At 42.1% G+C, this 22484-nt stretch overlaps 2 non-coding genes across 2 annotated transcripts; both read left to right on the top strand.

Moving 5' to 3' along the window:
* Positions 1 to 756: 756 nt before the first annotated feature.
* On the top strand, positions 757 to 828 carry trnac-gca (transfer RNA cysteine (anticodon GCA)). Its single transcript has one exon. It is a non-coding gene; the product is annotated as a tRNA-Cys (tRNA).
* A 2198-nt stretch (positions 829 to 3026) lies between these two features.
* On the top strand, positions 3027 to 3098 carry trnac-gca (transfer RNA cysteine (anticodon GCA)). The gene has a single exon. It is a non-coding gene; the product is annotated as a tRNA-Cys (tRNA).
* The last annotated feature ends 19386 nt before the right edge of the window (positions 3099 to 22484 follow it).

A 22484-nucleotide genomic window follows, 5' to 3' on the forward strand; every position in this document is an offset into this window, starting at 1 on the left:
AATCTGGAGCACTTTGGTTTCACAAAGTTCCATTTTGGTAGAAGAAAGAGAATTGGTGAGTAGTTTTTAAATGGTGAAAGACCAAGGAATGTTGGTCAAATGGACACGGATGTTCTTGTACACAAGTCACTGAAAGTTAACATGTGCATTCAGCAGGCAGTTAGGAAAGCATTTTTTGGCATTTATTGCATGAGGATTTGAGTGCAAGGTTAGGGGCATCTCACTGTTATTAAACAGAACTTTGGTGAGACCACACCTGGAGTATTATACAATTTTTGGTCTCCTTACTTCGTTATGGAGGATGTGCAACAAATATTCACCAGTCTTTTTTCTGGGGTGACAGGGCTATAAAATGAGGAGAGTCTGAGCAGTTAGGAATATTTTTCCCAAAGTTTGGAAGAATGAGAGGTAACTCATTGAAGCATAGAGTGCCCAGCATGATAAATACAGGGAGGATATTTCCCTTGGCCAAAGAGTGTAGAAATGGGATCACAGTCTTAAAATATATCATAGGCCATTTAAGACTGAAGCAAAGAGAAAATTCTTCAGTCAGAATACAGTGAATCATTGGGTTTCTGTGCCCAGGAGGATTGAGGAGTGGCCATTGATTGCATTCCAATGACTATTGAATGACCAACTGCTGCTCGTATTTCTTCCCTTCCTACATTCTTCTGCTAATCTCTTGACAACCTACGTAATAGTGCTGATGGTGCATAGTGTTTAATTTACTTTGAAGAAAAACTTAAAATATGTGAGGGGGGTATAGCTCAGTGGAAGAGCATTTGACTGCAGATCAACAGGTCCCTGGTTCAAATCCAGGTGCCCCCTGTATAAGCTTTAGGTTTTCCCAGGCAAGTTTGAATGTCTTATTCTGGCTCTTAAGTTTGGTTATGATTAGTGTTCAGTTTTCTACATGGGAAGTATACCTCTGGTGGGAACTGTCCTTCATGAACATTTCCCAGCCGATATCTTTCCTTCCTGGGTTTGAAATTTGTTGACCTGGCGGCTAAGCATAGCAAGATTCCACAAGTTCCAATAATGTAACTAAAGCAAGCATACAATTATTTGCCTGTGCTCTTGGGATAAATGTAAGCCATCTGTTCTTCTAGTGTTTGAGTGCTGGAGGGGAGTAAGAGGGTTATAGATCTGTGACTGCAGATCATGAGATCCCTGGCTGAAATCCATGGGCCCTGTTCTTGAGTTTATTAATCGAGTGGAGGCTGTTTATATTTATAATGGTGCAGCCAGGTGGAAGTTAATTGATTAAGTTACGACATTGGAACAGATGAATTAAGAGTCTGAAATCAATAATAAAGAATGTGATATCAACATATGCAGAAAAGGACAATATGATTGAGCTTATGAAAGGGAAATTGTTTACGACTAATAGAGTTCTTTGAGGATGTGGTTTATGGGGTAAGTGAGGAGGAACCAATGGATGTGGTGTATTTGGATTTTAATAGGTTTTACAACAGTATCTCACGCAGGAGGCTTGTGACCCAGGTTAAAGGACATAGATGTGAAAGTAAACATAATCAGTTAGAGCAGCCAGTATGATCAAAGACCTCACCCATCCTTGACATTCTCTCTTCTTCCCCCACCAATGGGGCAGAAGATACAAAAGCCTGAAAGCACATACCACCAGGCTCAAGGACAGCTTCTATCCTGCTGTTATAAGACTATTGAACGGTCCCCTAGTATGAAGATGGACTCTTGACCTAACAATCTACCTCGTTATGGCCTTGCACCTTATTGTATGCCTGCACTGCATATTCATTGTAACTGTAACACTTTATTCTGCATCCTGTTATTGTTTTACTTTGTACCACCTGAATGCACTGACAGGACAAAATGATCTGTATGGATGGCATGCAGAACAAAGTTTTTCATTGTACCTTGGTACATGTGACAATAATAAACCAATTTGCCAATATACAAGAGTTGGGTAATGCACAGGAAACCAAGAGTAGGAATGAACGAGCCCTTCTGAGGTTGGCAGGCTGAGATGATTGAGTTCGTGCAGGGATTGGTACTTGACCTGACAACTCACAATCTGTATCAAAAATTTGGCCGATCAAACCAAATGTAACACTTGCAAGTTTGATGATGACAGAAACTTAGTTGGGAAAGTAAATATTGATAAAGAGGCTTCAAGTGGATGTCCAACTCTGTGGATGAGTGGACATGAATAGAACATGTGGAAAATATGGAAAAATGTGAGGTTGTCTAGTTTGGTAAAAAAGAGAATTTCAGAACAGTTTTTCTACGATGAGTGTAAGGCTGCTGGTCACAGGGACCTGGGTGTCCTTGTACACAAATTCCTGGAAACTAACATGCAGGTGCAGCAGTCAATTAGGAAGGCAAATGATTCATTGTCATTTAATGCTAGAGGATTTGAATTCAAGATTAGAGAAGTCTTACTGTAATTAAATGGAATGTTAGTGTGATCAGTCTTGGAGTATTGTGTACAACTTCTGGTCTCCTTGTCTACAAATGATATTTGCTACAGAGGGAGTGCAGTGAAGTTTCACCAAACTATTTCCTGAGATGGGGGTTCTGTCAAATGAAGACAAGCTTGAGCAGGTTAAGAAGAATGAAAGGTGAAATTATTGAAGCATACAAACTTCTCAGAGAGCTCAAATAGTTTGACGTTTTCCATGGCTGAAGAGTCTAGAAATACAGGCACCGTCTTAAAATAAGTGTTCAATGATTTGAGGACTGGAAGGAGGATACAGTTCTTCATACAGAAAATGATGAATCATCAGAATTCTCTGTCCTGGAGTGAATGCTCAGTCATTGAGTGCATTCAAAGCAGATATTATAAAGGAATCAAGGGATATGGGGACAGGACAGGAAAGTGACCATTGAGGTAGATCAATCATGAATGGTGGAGCAGGCTTGACTGGCCAACAACTGCTCCTATTTCTTCTGTTCTTACACTTTTTGTTTGTCTCTTGCCAATTTACAGAATAATCCTGATGGTGCATAATGTTCATTTATTTTTAAAACAGAGCTGAGATGTATGAGGGGGTGTAGCTCAGTGGAAGAGCATTTGACTGCAGATCAGCTGGTCCCTGGTTCAAATCCAGGTGCCCCCTGTGTAAGCTTTAGGTTTTCCCAGGAAAAGTTAAAGGTCTCATTCTGGCTCCTGAGTTGTGCCATGATTGTGACCAGTGTTCATGATTCTTCATAACAAAGCACACCACTGGCATGTTCTTCATGAAAATTTCCCATCCGATATCGTTCCTTTCTGGGTTTGTGTGGAGGCTGCATTCAGTAGGATCCCACAACAACCAAGCACACACAAGGAAGTGAAAATCAAAAAAAAACTTCAGATGCTGGAACTTTGAAAATAAAAAGCACAAAATGCTGGAAACACCCATCAGTCAGGCTGCATCTATGGGAAGAGAAACTGCGTTAAAGTTTCAGGTCAAAGCTACTTCATCAGAACTGGGAAGAAGACATGCTTGTTAAGCTGCAGCAAGGGAGGAGGGCAGATGTCTTCCCCTGATTTTACTCCATCAGAGACATACCCCCTTCCACACCCTCCCTGCAGCTTAACAAGCTAAGTTTGTCCCCTTGCCGGTTGTGACAAAGGGTCTTCAACCCGAAACATTAACTCTCTTTCTCTACCCACAGAAGCGGCTGAATATTTCCAGTATTTTCTGTTTTATTTCATGATCTCTCTGTGTTCTTGGAATAGAAGTAAGCCATTTTCCTCCTAGTGTGTGAGTACTGAAGGTATAGCTCAATGGAAGAGCATTTGGTTGCAGGTTGTGAGATCCCTGGTTCAAATCCCAGCTCCCATCTTAGGTTTATGGGTAGAGTGGAAGTTCTGCTGATTATATTCAGAATGGCATTGCCATTGGTGTTATTGCCTTAAGTTAAGACAGGAGAACATAAGAATTAGAACCTAGAGGAGGCCAGCTGGTCTACCAGCCTGCTCAGCTATTGCTGATGGCTGTGGTTTAACTTCTTCTGCAATCTCCTCTGACTCAAGTGAGAAGACTGACCGTGTGCACATTGTTTGTCTGCAACACTCCCTCAACTCTTTGATGGAGAAACTACCATACTTCTATTGTCATAAGTTGATTTAGATTCTGTTCCACTGCTCCTGGGCCCTTGTTTCAAGACTAAATTATCTTTTTGCAGTACAATGCACTCACCTCACCTCCATCTCTGCCCCAGCAGTTCTCTCCCTCTCTCCCTCTCTCTCTGTTTCTCTCTCTCTCTGCTTGTTTCTCTCTCTCTCTCTCACTTCTCTCATTCACACTCTCTCTCCGTCTTGTCAATAGTGTCTACATATTAAAGCAATTTTGAGAAGAATCCAAAAATGTATTGAAATGATCCCAGCTTTAAGAAGTAAATAGAGAGGGTCTAGGGAGGGCAGATGTTGGACACTTACAGAGACAGGTGAATTTACAATAGTGAATGAGGAAATGGTAGGGGAATTTTTTAAAAACTTCATCTCCGTCTTCATCTTTTATCCCAGTTACACTTCTGGACTGAGTTGGTGTAAGTGACAAGTCTGGTGTTATGTCCATAATGTGTATGTAACTATCCTCCGCTTTCTGAAGCTTCCCTACTATTGCAATAAATTGCTATAAATTCCATTTCTCTGCTGTTTTTTCTTGACTAAATTGACTTCCTTTGCCAAACAATAGTCTAATTCCCACCAACTGCAAGGCTGATGTGGTCTTGTCAACAGCTTCTATGCATTTATTAGAACAATGTAGGAAATAATTCAGAAATATCTTGAAGCGAGCCTACTTTTGTTCCAAGCCCCTTTTATCTCTTCCTCGTTTTCTTGCGACCAAGTTTTCCAGCTACTTTCTCCCACTCTCTGCCCCAGCAGCTCCCTCTCTCTCTCTCTGCTTGTTTCTCTCTCTCTCTCTCTCTCTCTCTCTCTCTCTCTCTCTCTGCTTGTTTCTCTCTCTCTCTCTCTCTCTCTCTCTCTGCTTGTTTCTCTCTCTCACCTCTCATTTACACTCTCTCTGCATCTGAACCTCACTCTTGCACACTCACTCACTCTCTCACCTCTCCCACTCCATCTCTCTGTCTCTGACAGATTGGATGTTTTGAACTGGAAGGTGTTTGGTTGATGTTAGGTAGGGTTTCACCCTTGCAGCTAGCTCCGTGGGTTCTGGTGCACATTGATCCTCAGGGGAGTGCCCCTGGTCGACGATGCGGGCCTGCGGATTGGTCCGGAAATGGAGGCGGGTTTGTCTGACCGGTTTCTGGTCCCCGTTTTCGATGTTTCCCCATCCCTAGCTCGGAACCAAACCCTCAAATCATAAAGTAAATCGACCCCTCCATTGTCCTTCAAATGTCTACTTTACAAATATTTATTCAATTCCCCTTTAAAGACTACCACTGAATTTATCAGGGAAGGCCTTCCAGATTGGAAGCGTGTATAAAAGGAATCCTAATTTCCCTGCAACGACCCTCACCCGCCACCGTGACACTCAACCTCACACCCAATCTGCATTTTTTTTGCCAGCTCTATTTAACCTTGCCCCTCTTCAGAACCTCCTGTCAGTTACTTTTTTCCCTTCTGCCTTTTGAACGGCTCTGTCAAATCTTCATTTAACCTTCTTCGCTGCTCTTAGGAGAATCAGCCCACCCTCTCCGCTTTCACCAGAAAAACCTTAAAGAGTTCTAGATTAAGAATTGTTGAAACAAAGGCAGGACAGTAGATCAGTTAAAGTTCCAGCGCTCCCACATTATATTCTCCCGCCCAGAAAATCACTGCAGGACAAGGACTTTTAATCCTTTGACATTTCTGGACTGGAAATGTGTCCAACGTCAGGGGACTAATCTTTCAAATCTACACACTTTTTAAATGTTGTTCTTTGTATCGTGTTTAAACTAAACCATGTCACAAAATAAATAACATTAATTTGACAACGAGAAATAAATGTACCAATTATCATTTACAGTTCCACCCCTGTATTTACTTAACTTTTCGTACAAATCAATAAATGGAGATGGACCTGCCAGGACTGATCCTAGCGCCCAACAACCTCATTCTAATCTGTACGCATATATTTAAAGAGATGTTATTGATCTGCCTCAGGATAACCCGAAAGCACAACACACAGTGGTCTCAAGTCTCATAAATTACCCACCGCAACGGCAGACCTGTCAGGGATTGCCATATTCATTAAACGCGTTGCCCCGCTGATGTCATTAAAAGAAATCTAATTCAAACGTGTAACTCCTTTGGCATTGCACTTCTAGATTATAAAAGGATCCACAATTCTCTCTGCCACCCTTTTACCGTGAATGTGGGGGCAGGAATTCGGAGGGGATTTTTTGTTTGCTCTCTGTTTATACATCTAATGAAGGATGCCATCAACATACATGCGAGTTAACGCGGGCCCCTTTACTTTGCGCTTCTTTCCTCCGAATTTATCTTTGGGGAAAGTTACCAACATCGGCAGCGGCACATCAATGCGATCTTGCGGTACTTACATTTGGCAGCTGCAACGTAATACAACAAGGCATCGGCTGCATTTAAAAATGCAACTCATTGGCAGTAAAAGTGAAAATCACAAAACTAAGGTGTCCCGGAAGAAAGAGATTTCCCTCAAACTCAGCGCCTCCTGTGTGGAAAGATTCACTGTGATTTAAGAAAGAGGTTGAAGAACACACACCATCAAGTAAACGTTACTGCTGTAATTCGAAATCAGAGTCCCGCAGAACTTACTTCCTCTATATCCTGCACGCTTTCCACAAATGGTTAATGGCATCATTTACGCTTCAGCACATTTGTGATAAAAGATGTTGGAAAAAAAAAGCTTCGGCGGCTCCAATGATTCGTAATTATGGACATTTGGTCCGCAGAGATTTGTGCCGTAATTATTCAGTAGGCAAAGGACCGGAGTCTCCCAGAGTGTGGGAGTGAGTGGTATAGTTGTGATACCAGCTTCAAAGACATGCCAAAAGATTACCGCTTTGAAAGCAATACTGATGGCGGGATTAGAGTCACTGGCTAAACTGCAAGCAGCTGCTCGATTGTCAGGCCAAAGCTTCATCTCTGTTGCTAAGATGATGACGTCACGGGACATGCTGACCTGATTGGACCTTTGCTGGTTTGCCACAATCGGTCCATTGTATGTTGCTGCGGCGGTGGCATTCCGCTGACGTCGTCTGTCGGTTCCAACGAGATGTTGCGAAGGGACATGACGTCACAATGAGCGATTGTTGCCTCTGATGTGACGTCATCGGGGATCTCCCCTGTTGCTCCGAGCAGGACGTCATACAGGGATATTGGCTGACGTAGTCTCATGATAGGATTTCCCCGCTGCCGTGGAAATGATGCCATCGCAACCATTATTTTTAGTGTTACCACAACCATACTAACCATTGAGCTGGTTCGGTTGCTACGAACACCGGAATATTCTGCATTGATGCAGTGACACTCCTTGTTACTGTGCTAAAGGTGCCTTAACTCGAAGTAATTCACATGACAATCTGGAATAGACTGAAGATCAAGATTAGGTGACCCCTCGTTTAATTTTTGAAAATGAGATTGAGGAGGAAATTATAAGTGACAATGATAAAGAGTTTGCATAATTCTTAACATAAAAGTCACTTACCTGTGCTGTCTGAAAATTATATTTTGAATATTAACATCGTCTTATTTCTTTAAAATTTAATTAGGCATTTCTTCTATATTCAATCTCGCCCACCAATTTCCATCACTTGTTTGAGATACAGGATCAGTTACCAATTTCGGCTGCAGAGGAAGGCGCGAAGGGAGTGTTGCGCGGTGATACTGTTATGGTCAATCAATTGGGAAAAAATTACCAATGTAATAAAGACTCCAGGTGAAACAATCGAGGCGAAGGTACTCAGAGTCGGCTACGATTTAAATGTTAATTTTATTTCGGTCAGGAGACGATCCTTCAAATAAAGCTGGATAAAGGCGAGGTTGTATGTCGGGTTGTTACTGTGACCTATGAAATGGAGTTTTGCGGTTTCCGCTGTTTCGTCATCACACCCAGCCGATCATTGGAGTCTGGCGGATGATATTGTGTCAACATTGCATCGTTAGTGAAGAGTCCTTGCCATTGCACACTCTAATAAACGCGTTAACAGAGTAGATAAGTTCCGGTGCAATGTAAAACCGTGCCAGGATCACAAAGACAACATAAGCGTCAGGCGGGCAGTCGCTGAGTTATTCTTGGCAGAATGGAGAACAGCAAAGTATTTTCACTAAAACTTCACACAGGCTCCAACAACTATTGATAAGTGCGGCTCCAACAACACCGAAGGTCGACCTCATCCAGGACAAGACAATTCGCTGGACTGGCTCTCCATCCATTGTCTGAAGCATCTCCTCCCTCCACCACCGTCCACGTCGCGGGTCACAACACTCATCAGTCCAGATGAAGGGTCTCGACCCGAAACATTGACTGTCCATTTCCCTCCACAGATGCTGCCTGACCCGCTGAGGTTCTCCTGCATCTTGTTTGTCTCTCCTGGATTCCAGCGTCTGAAGTCTTGTATCTCCATTCAGCAACAACCATTAGGTTTCTGTGGCTAAAGATTGAGCTGTAGCTCAGTGACGCCACTGCCGCCTCTGATGGATAAGATTCAAGTCTCACACCAGAAACTCAAGCACAGGATCGTGGGTGTTGTTCGTTCCGGGATGTTGTTGCCATGAAACGCCACCTACCTTGTTAGGTTCACAGCAACGGATCTCACAGCGAACCCCAAACAACATCGCTGAAAAAATCGTTTGACTTTGGCTGTACTGGTGCTTTGCGAGAATTTGATGTGCTAAAGCTGGCTCTGCATTCCTACATTACAGCGGAGATCCTACCAATGCAAATATGCATGAAATTCCTGATATAACAGCTTCGCTGCCACATCAATTAAACCCATCCTTTATTACAGCTGCATCCAATACCAGGAACAACTGTGAATGATCCATATGTACCGCACGTGTCTGGAGCTTCCGATGTGTGTGCGCCTGGTGCGGCCCCTCTGGAATTCATCACAGCAATTAACTTGTAACGTCTTTTCCCTGTGCCGGTCGGTAAAACTTACCTTCAACTTTAACTTCCTCAGTCCGCCTGTTCAAACCCTTCCACAACCTCCTCGCCCCCGTCACCTCCATCGTATTTCTCCAAACTACGTTCGGCTCCACTGCTCTTGTTTGGAGTTACATGTGGTCTTGCAACACACAACACGCTGGAAGAACTCCTCTGGGGAGGGATAGTTACAGTCGACGGTTCGGGTCGGGGCCCTTCATCTGGACTGGCTTTCCTTCCTGCAGCCAGAACCTGACCTCTAGCACCCTATTTCCAGATCACTCCAACTCTCAACCTCTGTTGCCTATGGAATGGAACCAAGGTACGTGAGGAAAGGGCATGAAATGGGGTGTAAAGATCACTATGATTGTAGAGGATGGCGGAGCGATTTGGAGGATTCATATTACCTGCTGCGTCTCCTATTCCTCATACTTCTGTGGTTCTTAACACAGTTCATGAAACCAACCTCTTTAACCTTTGGCCGCGGATGTCCTTTCTCAAGTATTGGCACTGTGGTTCTCTTCTTCGCCGCTCCTCAGAATCAGAACCCGATTTTAAGTGCAATGTGTTGTTCTGCGGTAGCAGTCCGGTGCAAAAAGGCACAAAACTACTGAAAATTACAAAATCAAATAGTGTTAAAAAAAGGGAATAACGAGGTAGTGTTCATGGGTTCAGAAATCTGATGGCGGAGGGGAAGAAGCTGTTCCTGAATTATTGAGTGTGGGTCTTCAGGATCCTGTACCACCTCAACCATGGTAGTAACGAGAAGAGGGCATGTCCCAGATGGTGTGGGTCATAGTAATGGATGCCGCCTTCTTGAGGCATCGCTTCTTGAAGATGTCCTCGATGGTGGGGAGGGTTGTGCCCGTGATGGAGCTGGCTGAGTCTACAACCCTCTGCAGCCTCTTGCGATCCTGTGCATTGGAGCCTCCGTACCAGGCGGTGATGCAACCAGTCAGAATGCTCTCCACCGTACATCTGTAGAAATGTTCTAAGAGTCTTTGGTGAAGTAGACCCGCTGGCGTGCCTTCTTCGTGATTACACCAATGTTCCAGGGAAGTGGGCAATGCCAAAGGAGAAAGCAATGAGCGCACGTAAGCACTTGTATCAGCTTGATTTGTTGGTGCACATTTGGCTCACAGGCGGGGCAGCAGTAAACGGAATTGGCTTGGAGGCATCACTGCGACTGATGGGATACAGGAGCCGAGCTGACATCATGAGAAGTGAAGTCATTAAACCGAAGTTCTTTGAACGGTCCCATAATTTAAAGTGCGTATGTTGATTCAGCTCCCTGACGCAGTGGGATTCTGGACTCCTCCAGCTCCCTGAGATAACATCAGCCCTCACTGTAAAAACAAAACAACTGCGGGAAAATGGCGCATTGACAGTTACTCTGGCCTTTAATTGTGTTTGAAAGAAAGTCCGCCTGGTTGAGAATTTCCATTTAAACGGCTGCCTGGCGCATATTTTTCAGGTTGTTATGGAAACTATTAGGTGGGAATGAAACACTAACAGTGTAAGTTATTCAACCTTTATTTTAAAAAAGGCAAGATTTCAGCTAATACCTGGGTATCGTGTGACACTCACACAACAGCTGCATTGAGATAAAACGACCACACAGATCTCCTTCCATTCGCCTCTAAGCCCCATTCACGAAGACGCCATCTCCGCCACTTTCAGATATATACTATGCCGTGTCAAAGCGCACGCACAAAACTTAACCCAATTTACAAACCGCTTGGAAAACGCCGCCTGATTCCAGCGACGCGTGTTTGGACACAGCTGTTCCCAATGCTAAAGGACTTTAAAAGGAAGACTGCAAAATGTTGGTGTTTCTTTACACCAAAGGCAGGCCCTTCTTGGTTTAATGAGGTGCTACGCTTCTTGGGATATTGAGGTTTTTTTTCTGGGTCTTCATTGATGCCGGAGCATTTTTTCTTTATAAATGTGTGCATGCACTTCGCAGGGGGGGCCCTTCCTGTCTGCTTTCAATAAACTTCAAAGCTCCGCGGCTCCCTTTTCAATATCAATATCATTTTTGAGTGTATATTTTTTTAGAATCAAGTAGCAAGCAAGGGCCCAGCATGTCAATAACCTCATTTCACCTGGTATATATATACTTACCTGAAAAAGTCGGTGGGGTGCGGCAAGGGGGCAGGAGTTGGGCTTAGATCCTGAGGACAGGGAAAGGTGCCAGAGTAATCGAGTTATTTCCAAACCATTCACGTCTGACTGAATGGTCTCATTCCGTGCTGTTTCAATCTATGACCCCATGACCCCACGAGGTATGACCCTTGATGGATGGGGGGGGGGGGGAGTTTACATTAGAGGGAACAGAATACCACATGTGTGCACAATTTGGGCTCGATTTATTGTAACCTTTCTGCTTATAGTAGCAGTCCAGGGAGTTTAGCAGAGAAAGAATCTAGGTTGATATCCCAGTGCAGTACCGAGGGGGTTGTGCCGTGTTTTGGATGAAACATTAAAGCATTTACAAACTACAAAATGCTGGATTTATTCAGCAGGCCAGGCAGCACCTGAGGGGAGAGAAGCAGGGTTAACATTTCCAGTTGATGAACTCGATTCAAATCTATTCCCTGTCCACTCTCTTAAGTGAATGTGAAACACTATGGGTACTATCTATTTTCAGATGAAGACTTGGGGGGCTTTATTCATGGAACGTCTAACCTAGAACAGTACAGCATAGAACAGGCCCTTCGGCCCACAATATCTGTGCTGACCATGGTGCCAATTTAAACTAACCCTATCTGCCTGCACATGGTCTGTATCCCTCCTTTCCCTGCCTGTTCACATGTCTGTCTGAATGCATCTTAAATGATTAAATGATGCATCTTATCTGCTTCCACTACTTGCCCTGGCAGTGCACGCCAGGCACCTAACCATGCTGTGTGTAAAAACACTTGCCTCGCTAATCTCCTTACAATGTTCCCCCCCCCCCACCCAGCTTAAATCCGTGCCCTCTAATATTTGACATTTTTATCCTGGGAAAGGGGGTCAGATGATCTACCTTATCCCTTTTTTCTTATAATTTTATAAACTTCGATCAGGTCTCCCCTCAGCCTTCGATGCACCAGAGAAAACAACCCAAGTTTGTCCAACAGCTCTTTACAGCTAATACTCTCTAATCCAGCCAACATCTTGGTGAACCTCTTCTGCACTGTCTCCAAAGCCTCCACATCCTTCCTGTAATTCCCAGTGTGTTTGGCAATATTTATTTTTCAATTGCTATCACAACCATAGATTATCAGATCATTTATCTTATCAATTTGTGGGAGCTTGCTATCCATTGGTTAGCCACCATATTGCTTGCATCAAAACAGAGGGCATTTCAACATACTTAATTTGGGGGCTTCAGAGATGGTGAAAGGTACCATAGGAATGCAAGCCTTCTTTATCCTTTTCTACTACAGTATGAAACACACTAACACTTGGATCACAAGGACTGATCAAATGAATGACAAATGATAAGAATTTACTCTCCTCCAATTCAAGTTCTTAAGTACCCCCATGTTTAATTCTTTCACCATTGACAAACATGCCCTCAGATCCCAAAGTCACAAGTCTCTTTGATTTCCTTCCACTTTAGCAACACTCAATAAAACCTTGCTCTTCACTCATTTCTGGTTGCCTTTCCCAATATTTCCTTTTTAATTTCAGTAAAAAGAGAAAGAAGATGAAGGAAAATATGGACACATGAAGGCATCTTCCTGGCATGTCAACCTTATCATAGACCCCACCCACCCGGGTCATTCTCTCTCCTCTCCCATCAGGCAGAAGATACAGGAGCCTGAGGGCACATACCACCAGGCTCAAGGACAGCTTCTATCCCACTGTGATAAGACTATTGAACGGGTCCCTTATATGATAAGATGGACTCTTGACCTCACAATCTACCTTGTTATGACCTTGCACCTTATTGTCTACCTGCAATGCACTTCCCTGTAGCTGTGACACTTTACTCTGTATTCTGTTATTGTTTTTACCCTGTATTACCTCAATGCACTGTGGAATGAATTGGTCTGTATGAACAGTATGCAAGACAAGTTTTTCATTGTACAAGTGACAATAATAAACCAATACCAATTAGCATCCCACGTAGATAGAGTGTAAAACAGCATGCAACATGAGAAAAGGATTGAGAGAAGATAAAGTAAGATATTTTTCCTGCAGTTATAAAGTAGCATTAACTCTGCAAAGTGCTTCAGGGGAGCAGTAAAACAAAAACATGGCAAGGAGCTACAAAAGGAAGTATGACTAAAATCTTAATCAAAGAGATAGGTTTTATTGTACATCACTAGACAGGAAAATAGAAAGAGAAGGGGGTGAATTGAAGATCTTAGGGTTTAGGCATCTGAAGATATGTCTGCTAATGGTGGAGCAATTCAGAAATGCTCAAGAGATCAGAATAAATATCTTCATGAGATTGGAATGAAAGGGAAGGCATAATAAATGAAGGCAAGGTTAAGCTGCTTGGGCTCTCACATTTGCTCTACCACTCAGTAAGACCCTAGCTGATCTTTTAACCCAGTGTCATTTTCCTATACTAACTCCATATCTCTTAATATCCAAAAATCTATCATATCGCTCTTAAGTATATTCTGCAACTGAGTAGAGAGTTCCAGAGATTCATTACTATGTCGGTGAAGAAAATTCTTCTCATATCAACCTTAAATAGTCAATGTTCTATTCTGAATCTGTGATTGCTGGTTTAGAACTCCATCCACGTGAAGCATTATCTCTGCTTTTACCCTGTTAACCCTTGTGAAAATGTTATGTTTCAACAAGATTACATCTCATTCTCTAAACAGAGTGCAGGCCCAGATTGAATAATCTCTCTTTATATGACAATTATCCCAAACCAGAAATCAACCTTGTGAACCTTTGCAAAACTTACATCTATTGCAGGTATATTCTTCACTAGATTGAGCGCTCCGACCAGTAAACAATACTCCAGGTGTAGCCTCACTGGGCCATGTACAATTGCAGTAAGCCATCTTTACTCTTGTACTCGAATCATCTTGCAGTAAAGGCTCACATATCATTTGCTATCCAAATTACTTGATGTACCTGAAAATTAATGTTCAGTAATTTGTTTAAAAGGTTCGCCAGTCACCAAAACCTTTCAACATTCACCAGGTAAAAAAGTCTATTTTTATATTTTTCTGCCAAAGTAGATGCCTTCAGATTTTCCACATTCCACTCCCTATGTCCCCACACATTCAGTTAGTCTCTTTGTCCCTTTGAAGCCTCTCTCAACTTATCCTGCTCCCAACTTACACTGCCACCCAGGTTTGTATCATCAGCAAACTTGGATCTATTACACTTGCTCCCCTCATCCAAATCATTGATATAGATTGCAAATAGAGATATGAGATCATGGAGGTGTCTACAAAAATAATAAAATTGAGGAGCAAACTTAATGAGCATGGAGGTAATGTGTGAATTAAGTGGTGCAGGCTGAAAATCGGGTAGCGGAATGTGGAAGGTTAGTCAGGAATGCATTGGATAAGCCATGTGCAGAGATAACAAAGTCATAGATAAGGTGCATTTGGGCCTGGGCAAATTAGGCCAATGTAGGTAATTTGGATGACAGACCAGTTATGTGGCTAGATTCTGATCTCTGACCATTTCCAGACAATCTGATCAACTTCAGACAGCTGCCAGATGTGATATAAGGGATAAAGTTTGTGGTGGGAACCCAAGCCTTTGGTCTTTCTCATGTTTACATGGAGGAACTTCCATAGCGGGCATTGGTCAACCAATCTGATGATTTACTGACAGTAGAGGGGTTGGGAGAGATGATAATAAAGGGACTACTGCCTTTCAGTGTATGTGTGGAAATTCCTACCTTGGCTTCACATGATGTCATCAAGGGTGGCATACGGATGAGAGGGAGACAACCAGTGATAGATCCTTGGGGCAACAGAGAGGGAGCAAGCAGAGAAGCAATAACAGGGGGTTTCCTTCTGTGATTAGATAAGAATGGTTCCATCAACTGGACAACTCTGGGGAAATCTTAGAGAAAAATGATGTAAAAATAACAAGTGATACAGACAGATCAAAAAGGATGAGAAGGGATAGATTATCTTTTTCACAGTCAGAGAGTATGTTAATTGTGATTCTATTTGGAGCAGGTGTGACATTGTGGCAAGGTTGGTAATGTATAAGAATGGAGGGATTTAGTAAGGTATCCGGGAATAAAAAATTAACAGTAGGGTAGAAAATTAACATTTAAAAAGTATAAACATCAAGGAAATTGAGTAAAACTGGACCCAAATTCCCTGTGACTTAGAGGAAGACGAAAAGAAACAAGAATACACGAATGTACATGCGGGGACGAGGCAGTTTACAAACCAAATGCTCCTGGGAAAATGAAGTAGGAAAAGAATCCAAGCCCAGGCCTGGTCCTGCGAGGATTTACAACAGCAACACATTTGTAAATGTACACAGTTCTCCCTCTCACACGCATACACACCTGCAGACATAACATACAACGTCTTTATTGTGTATTTCTGACATGGTTCAACTTTTTAAAGGGACAGACAGGAAGACGTTTAATATACAAATTAGCGAACGAACTCAAATTTTAACACTACAAAATGCAATGATGGAAAAGGCGAGGGTTAGGGATAAGTAAGAGTTTCAGGGTACCGCCTCAAGTCTGAAGGAAAAGGAAGTTAAATTTAACTATTCGACCAATCGACATTCACTCAAAGTTCAGCTTCTCCAAAGACACAAATACCCGTATTCATTTGAGTGAAGTGTTTATCACCAGGAGAATTTGCAATCATCGGCACGGTACATAAAAAGGTGCGCTTTCACACCGCACACTGAAATTTTAGACAATAATCCCAAACAGCCTGACACATTCACACATAAACAAGCATAACCAGTCACCGGCGCACAATCACGGCCCATCACACTCATTGTATCTCATGATGCATAATCACAGATCTATTCGCGAAAAAAAACATAACTTCAACAACCTTAAGCAAAGTTTCACACAGTTATTGACCCAAGGACACAACCAGTTTTGGACTAAAAGCGCCCGAAAAGGAGAAGATTAAGTGCCATGCAGACATCGCTTTGCATCATCGGCCGAGATACTGACATTTTAAATGCATTTCCCAAAACGTCTTCAATCCAATAATGCCATTCACTCGAGACAATAATAGCTTAAACAAATTATCTTAAGCATTAATTCAAAATCGAGTCCCCACAACTCCCAAATTTTACCTCCCTTTCTTCCTAGGGCTTTCATTGTTACGATTCAGTAACTGTACTTACCACCCAATTTCCCCCCACCCCTTCTCCACTGCACCCCACATCCGTCAGCTGAAGCACGTAACATTCTTCGGTTGGCGGCTGGCTTCATGAATCTGAAACAAATACAGATGGATAGGAAAAGGATATCAGGAAATCGCGCCGTTTCTTCCCGGTCTCCAGCACAAAGTGCTTCTGCTCTGTTCCCTTTCCGGCGGCGAGGAATTTTGCTGTGGGGTCGGTGGACTTTGAAACAACTGGGCCTGCGCTTCTCAGCTCTGAACTCACATCTGGAGAGGGCGGGGGGTGGGGGGGGTGGGTATTCCCGGATAAACTTTCCGCTTGGAGCCCTTCAATTGATTCCCACGTGTTTTGTGTGTCCCTTATTGTTCCCCGTCTTCCAGGAAATTGCAGCTGTCAATCATCTCGCCCCCACACATTATTTTGGAATTGAAGAGAAGGTTGACCCTTTTTGCAAATTCAGCCAACCCTTGCTTAATTTTGGACACCAGCTTCTACATTACAAGAATATATCCCAGTTAAGTTTTATTCTTGTTTGGAATTCCAGCACGGTTGTGATAATGTTAGGACTCAATATTTATCTGATGCCTTTATTTGTGAATCCCGGTTCGTCCTTTTGCTACTCATTAAAGTGCTTAGAAATTGCAGCCAGCCTCATTTTCCGATGGAGCGTTTTATAAATTGCAATATTTCACAAGAGTTTTACTTAATCTCTTCAACACCACATTCTTTTTATGCCCAGACAGAAATGCCAGAGAATGTTAGCGCGATGATTTACTGTATTTTTACGGCAAACAAGCTTTTCTTCATGTTTGCCTTTAGCGGGCCAGTGTGTTTATATTTGTAATCCCGCATTCTGTTAATGAAGAACAATAACCCGGGCTTTGTTTGCACGTCCCTTCCCCTTTAATGGTGGATTGAGTTCGCCCAGTGTCAGGGGTCAGCCAGGGGTCAGATGGGTCATTGTATTGTGATCATGGGTCAATAAGCAACCGCACAGCCACTAAATCCACATCATTACCTAAATAGCCAGGAATGCGCGGGGCCATTCAACGCACAGTGACCGTATTCTTTTTAAAAAAAGATCAATATTTCGAATAATTCTGGGTTCATTTTGTGCCTCTGTGTTAGTGTGTGTGTGTGTGTAGTGTGTGTGTGCTGATGTGCGTGTGTAAATTTGCGATCTGTGTTCATGTGTGTGTTAGTTTAATCTGTAGGTGGGTGTGTTGCTGTATCTACGTGTGCTTATTAATGTGTGTGTGTTAATGTACGTGTGTGTTTTACTGTGCGTGGTGGTTTGTGCGCGTGTAAATTTGTGATGTGTGTTCACGTGTGTATTAGCTTAGTCTGCTAGGTGGGTGCGCTGGTTTTTCTACGTGTGCGTATTATTGTTTTTAAACCAACGAAGCGACAGTGAGATATACAGGGGTGCGTTTACATATCACAGCCCCACATGATTTTAAATTCAGTGGTCGTAGGAATTAATATTTTAGACTTTGGTGTAGTAAATTAAGGCACAGAAACACACTATGCCTCCCATTAGCTAGGATTGTTTAAACTAAACTGCACGCTCAAGCTCTCTTTCAATTGTTATATTTATTTTTGTGCGAATATGCGTCAGATTCCTTATGGGCAGCTTTTACTTGTGTGTGTCTGGGGCGAGGGGAGGGGGCGGTATTCTTTAGGGTTGGGGTTGGAGTGGGCGGAGCCCTTTCCCAGAAGAACAAGCAGAGGTTAACCCGCTTCTGAAAATTAAAGGCGAGAGCAAGGCGCTGTCAAATTATTTACCTGGTCCTCCGAGCAACGTTTGAACAGAAAGGTTTGTTATATTGAACAGCTGGATGGATCTCTCTGAGTCCGAACTGAAATCCCTAGGCGCTATTAAACCGTTAAGAGTTGCTCCAGTCTTTAGAAATGGGCTTCCTTAGAAGAAAATTAAATGAATCAATAATTTGAATTAAATAACACAAGTAACACAACAGGGAGGTTAGTGTTAAAAAACTAAATGGTTAGATAATTCTTAATCATAATGAGCAGGTTTCATATATTTGTGTAGCTGCTTAGGAACACAAAATATGATTCCAACCAAAACGTTCTGCCGTGAAGTGTCATTCTCTGTGAGGAATGGAACGTGCGACAGTGTTACGATAACGATCTATGTAGTTGGTTGCCCGTATTATCAGCCAGCACCATATACAAATGCAAACTTATTTTGACAGAGCATTCATCTTTAGCAATTAACATTACCAAGCAGTGGAGGATTGGCATTCGCTAATGGACGCGGAAATATATTAAAGTATAACATTCTGAAAATTCATTAAAGGTGTAATTACTTTAAGGATGCAGTTAGTTTTAGAGCAGTATAGTATTCTACGAAGGAGTGCGATCTTTGAGCCCAATAAAAAAAAGACTTGCTTAGGCTCTCTTGCTTATCGTTGTTGAAATGTCCAAGTATGCAAAATATCTGTATTATTGTAACTGACGCACTTAACACTACTGATCGATCGATGTTCTCCACAACCTTTCAGGTAACATGACCAAATTGAGGATGCTCGATCAATTCTGCTTTAGTTCGGCACCAGTGAATCACAGCAATCCTGGCAGTAAAGCCACGCCAAGTAGAAGGAATCAAACAAAACTAATGCGTTGCTAGAATAGTTTATTTTCCCAGTTTTTGCTAAGGATATACTTACACACAATATAACAAAAACTTCTGCCGCGGTTGAATAGGTTCAAAATGTAGATGCGATGGCGTCTGAAAATAATAATCCTTGCTGCAACTTATCAAATGAAATATATCTGCTGTCTGCTATTATTGAATAACCGTATTCTTAAGGTCCAAAATCTCACTCTCTTACCCTCCTCGTTCTCCTGGGAAGAGATTCCTTTCTTCCTTCGTGCTTTCTTCCTTATCATTTTCATCCAGGACCACGGCGATTCTGTGTTTACAGGACAGAACATGTTGATCAACCACATCACAACAAAGGTTCACAACAATGAAGTTACATTCGGAGACGAGGAAGCGGACCTTCGTAATTGTGTAAATGCACAGATTTAAGGCAGTATATCCTCTGGTGCAGGTTGACTTTGCAATTTCAAATTTACTTGAGAATTTACAATGCTGGTTAATAAAGACACAACGACCATTTCCACTTATATAGCGACTTTGACGTAGTAACACTTCCAAAGACTCCTCGCACATGCAGACTACGTAGTATTAGGATCTGACCAACATCTTAGTGAAAAGGACAGGTTTTCTGGAGTACTTAAAGGGTAGAAAAAGAGAGATCGCGTTAGAAAGAGTGAGGAGTCTGCAAAACAGAGTCTAGGCGAAACATTGTAAATGGTGCAAGTGCCAATTTTTTTTAGCCTGGTCTTTCAGAATGCTTATAGATAAACCCCTGAATATGGAACATATATCGCAATATACACTCCGTGAAAAGGCAACGTTTAGGCCAACAGCATTGAATATGAGATACAGATAAAGGAGAGTTCATTTTCCGTGCTGTGAATCTTACTCTTTAAAAAAAACGATTCATCCTGTTTCAATTAGAGGTGTGAGACGATAAAAGAGTATTGTTTTGAACAGAATGCCTTCCGTACTGACTGTCACGGATGTTAACGTCAATGCACACAGACTGATTCCGGAAGGATTTTTACAGGTTATTTGAATGATATGAAATATTGAATGTAGGAATATAGAATTGATTTATTTGGTGTATCATATAAGATTTGCAATGCAGGAATACTTAGCCGCATCTGTATCAGGTAATCAATTAATGAGACCCGGATTAGATTAACTTTATAATATTCTACTTTTATGATGTGCTTTTACAAGTGTCACCGCCTTCACTAAATCTCCTTCAAGAGGTTGGAGATTCTGTTACTGTCTTTCATCGACCTTTTTTAAACTCAAACAAGAAAAGTTACAGAAACCTTTCTAGACGTAACATTGCCTGAAAGTCAAAACAATGCTGTTCCATTTTGGAGATGAAGTGAGATTGTAAATGTTTTGCCGTGTGCCTCATTGCCGAGAAACCGCTGCGAAACTTTACTTTTAAATGGCTTGCAAACAGGACACAAAGTGGGGCTTCCAAGGAAGAGATTTGTCAGTGCCTACCTGAGATCTTAAAGCAACGCGGATGAGCAACTAACCTTATAAACTCTTCCTGGTGAAAGAAACAAAAAGACTTACTGAATGCCTAAACTCAGAGTAATGTTTAACGCATATTAAAGATGCGAGTAAGAATCTCAATGCCTGCAAAATGTATTTTTAGATAATATGTTCATTCAATGTACGACCAGATAATCTAGAAATAATTACAGCATTGTTGCAGAAAGTGCTTGTTCGTGCACCTAAATCCAAAAGGTACTTCTTGTAACGTTGCACTGTTGCACGAAAAGAGAATCATTATAACAGATGGTAAGACAGTGGCCCTGAATGATTATGAGATTTGCAGGGAATCTCTTTAATGAACAAAAAGAATGACAAAGGTTTCAATATTGGTTTGGCCTGGATGTGGAAAAGAATCCGAGCAAAAAATGCGAGGTATGTGTGTGACTAGTGCTCCGCAATGACTCCGTAAAGCAGTACTTTGTCTTAGCAGAGTGCTGACAAAGGATTCTTTCTTTTGTTTTTGTTTCCGCGATTAGGTTGAGGGGCGAACGTTCCCATTTTAGTGGCAATGTCTGAAGTCAGCCCCTAATTCTGCCAGGGGACTAGCAAAAGACTGAAAAAGATTTTTTTTAAAAAAATTGCGAAGTTAAATTCTGCTGCTCTGTCACTGAAATCTCCACAATGCCGTTAGTGTGTTGGCAGAAGGCAGGATGTCGGTGTGTGTTACATGCATAAGAAAGTGTGTGCCCCTTTGTGCGCGCATAACACGTATATATGTGAGAACATACATGGTTATAGGAGCGAATGAGTGCTCGTGTGTCTCAAGGAGAGTTGTATATAAATACACGTGTGTGTTGTGCGTGTGAAATACTTGTCGGCGATGAAGGGGTGTGGATGTGTGAGAGGTTTAAAGTGTTAATACGGACGGGTGTGTGAGAGAGCATAATGTTTGCAGGGATGAATATCTTTTGCAGAATGAGAAAGAAGGGATGTGTTTGTGTGTTATAGGTATGATTATCCGTGAGAATGTACACATGAATGTGAAGGTATGTGAATGAGAGAACGTATATAAATAATACGTGTATTTGGAGCAGAGTGCCGTGTGTTTGCAAGAAAGAATGCAATTGTTTGTAGACGTGAATGTGTGCCTGCGAAAGATTTCCAGTGAAGAAGAAGTTGTGGTAGTTGGGAAACTGCACAAGTAAACTCTAGTGTTTAATTGCAGACTTTGCCTGACTGGTCCACGAGGTGTTCCGCGAAATTGATAAATAGCACACTGAAGAGAGAACGCCGGAGTTCACCATATCCACATGCAGAATGTATTTTTGCATTGTACTTTTTGGGTGGGGTCAGTCTGGTGAAATCGTAGCAAAAGTAATATTTCTCAATCCAACCCTAGCAGGTTCGTTGATTCCTTTAAGGTGAAAATATAATGCAAGATGTGACCCCTTTCAATACGAGAATTAAGAAATATGTGGCGCCGGGATCTTAATGAGGGGATGATTGACATTGAACACGAAACAAAATAAGCATAGGTTTATATTAGCTCTGTATAAGAGGAGTGTCCTGTAAGGGTGAGATTACATGTCTCGAATGCTTCTTTTGTTCGCAAACAATATGTACCTAAGAATGTTTGTACACATCTGTGTGTTTGTGTGCAGTTGTGCATATTTTAGAGAGATCGGGTAAGATTACCATATTGTGTCTGCGCCCCTGATTAACAATCAGTCTAATCTCAAGACTTTAGAAGAGCTACCGAGTAAATATTAGCACACAAGTAACAATGAGAAAGTATTAAAAGGGGCTTAATTTTTGATTGCACTCATCAATTAACGATGAAGGAATATCAATGTCTGCACAATAGAAGTAGGCGGTGACTCTAAAGGTTGTTAATTTCCAGTTTCACTCTGAGCCAAGTCAAGCCCCGTTCTAACTACACAGTGGCTGTGGAATGAATCCGTTCAGCAACATCTACTGGAGTGCAGTGAGGTTCCATATTCAAGGTACTTGCACTATCATCT

The sequence above is a fragment of the Pristis pectinata genome, chromosome 25 (genome assembly GCF_009764475.1).
Source record: "Pristis pectinata isolate sPriPec2 chromosome 25, sPriPec2.1.pri, whole genome shotgun sequence".
NCBI classification, from domain to species: domain Eukaryota; kingdom Metazoa; phylum Chordata; class Chondrichthyes; order Rhinopristiformes; family Pristidae; genus Pristis; species Pristis pectinata.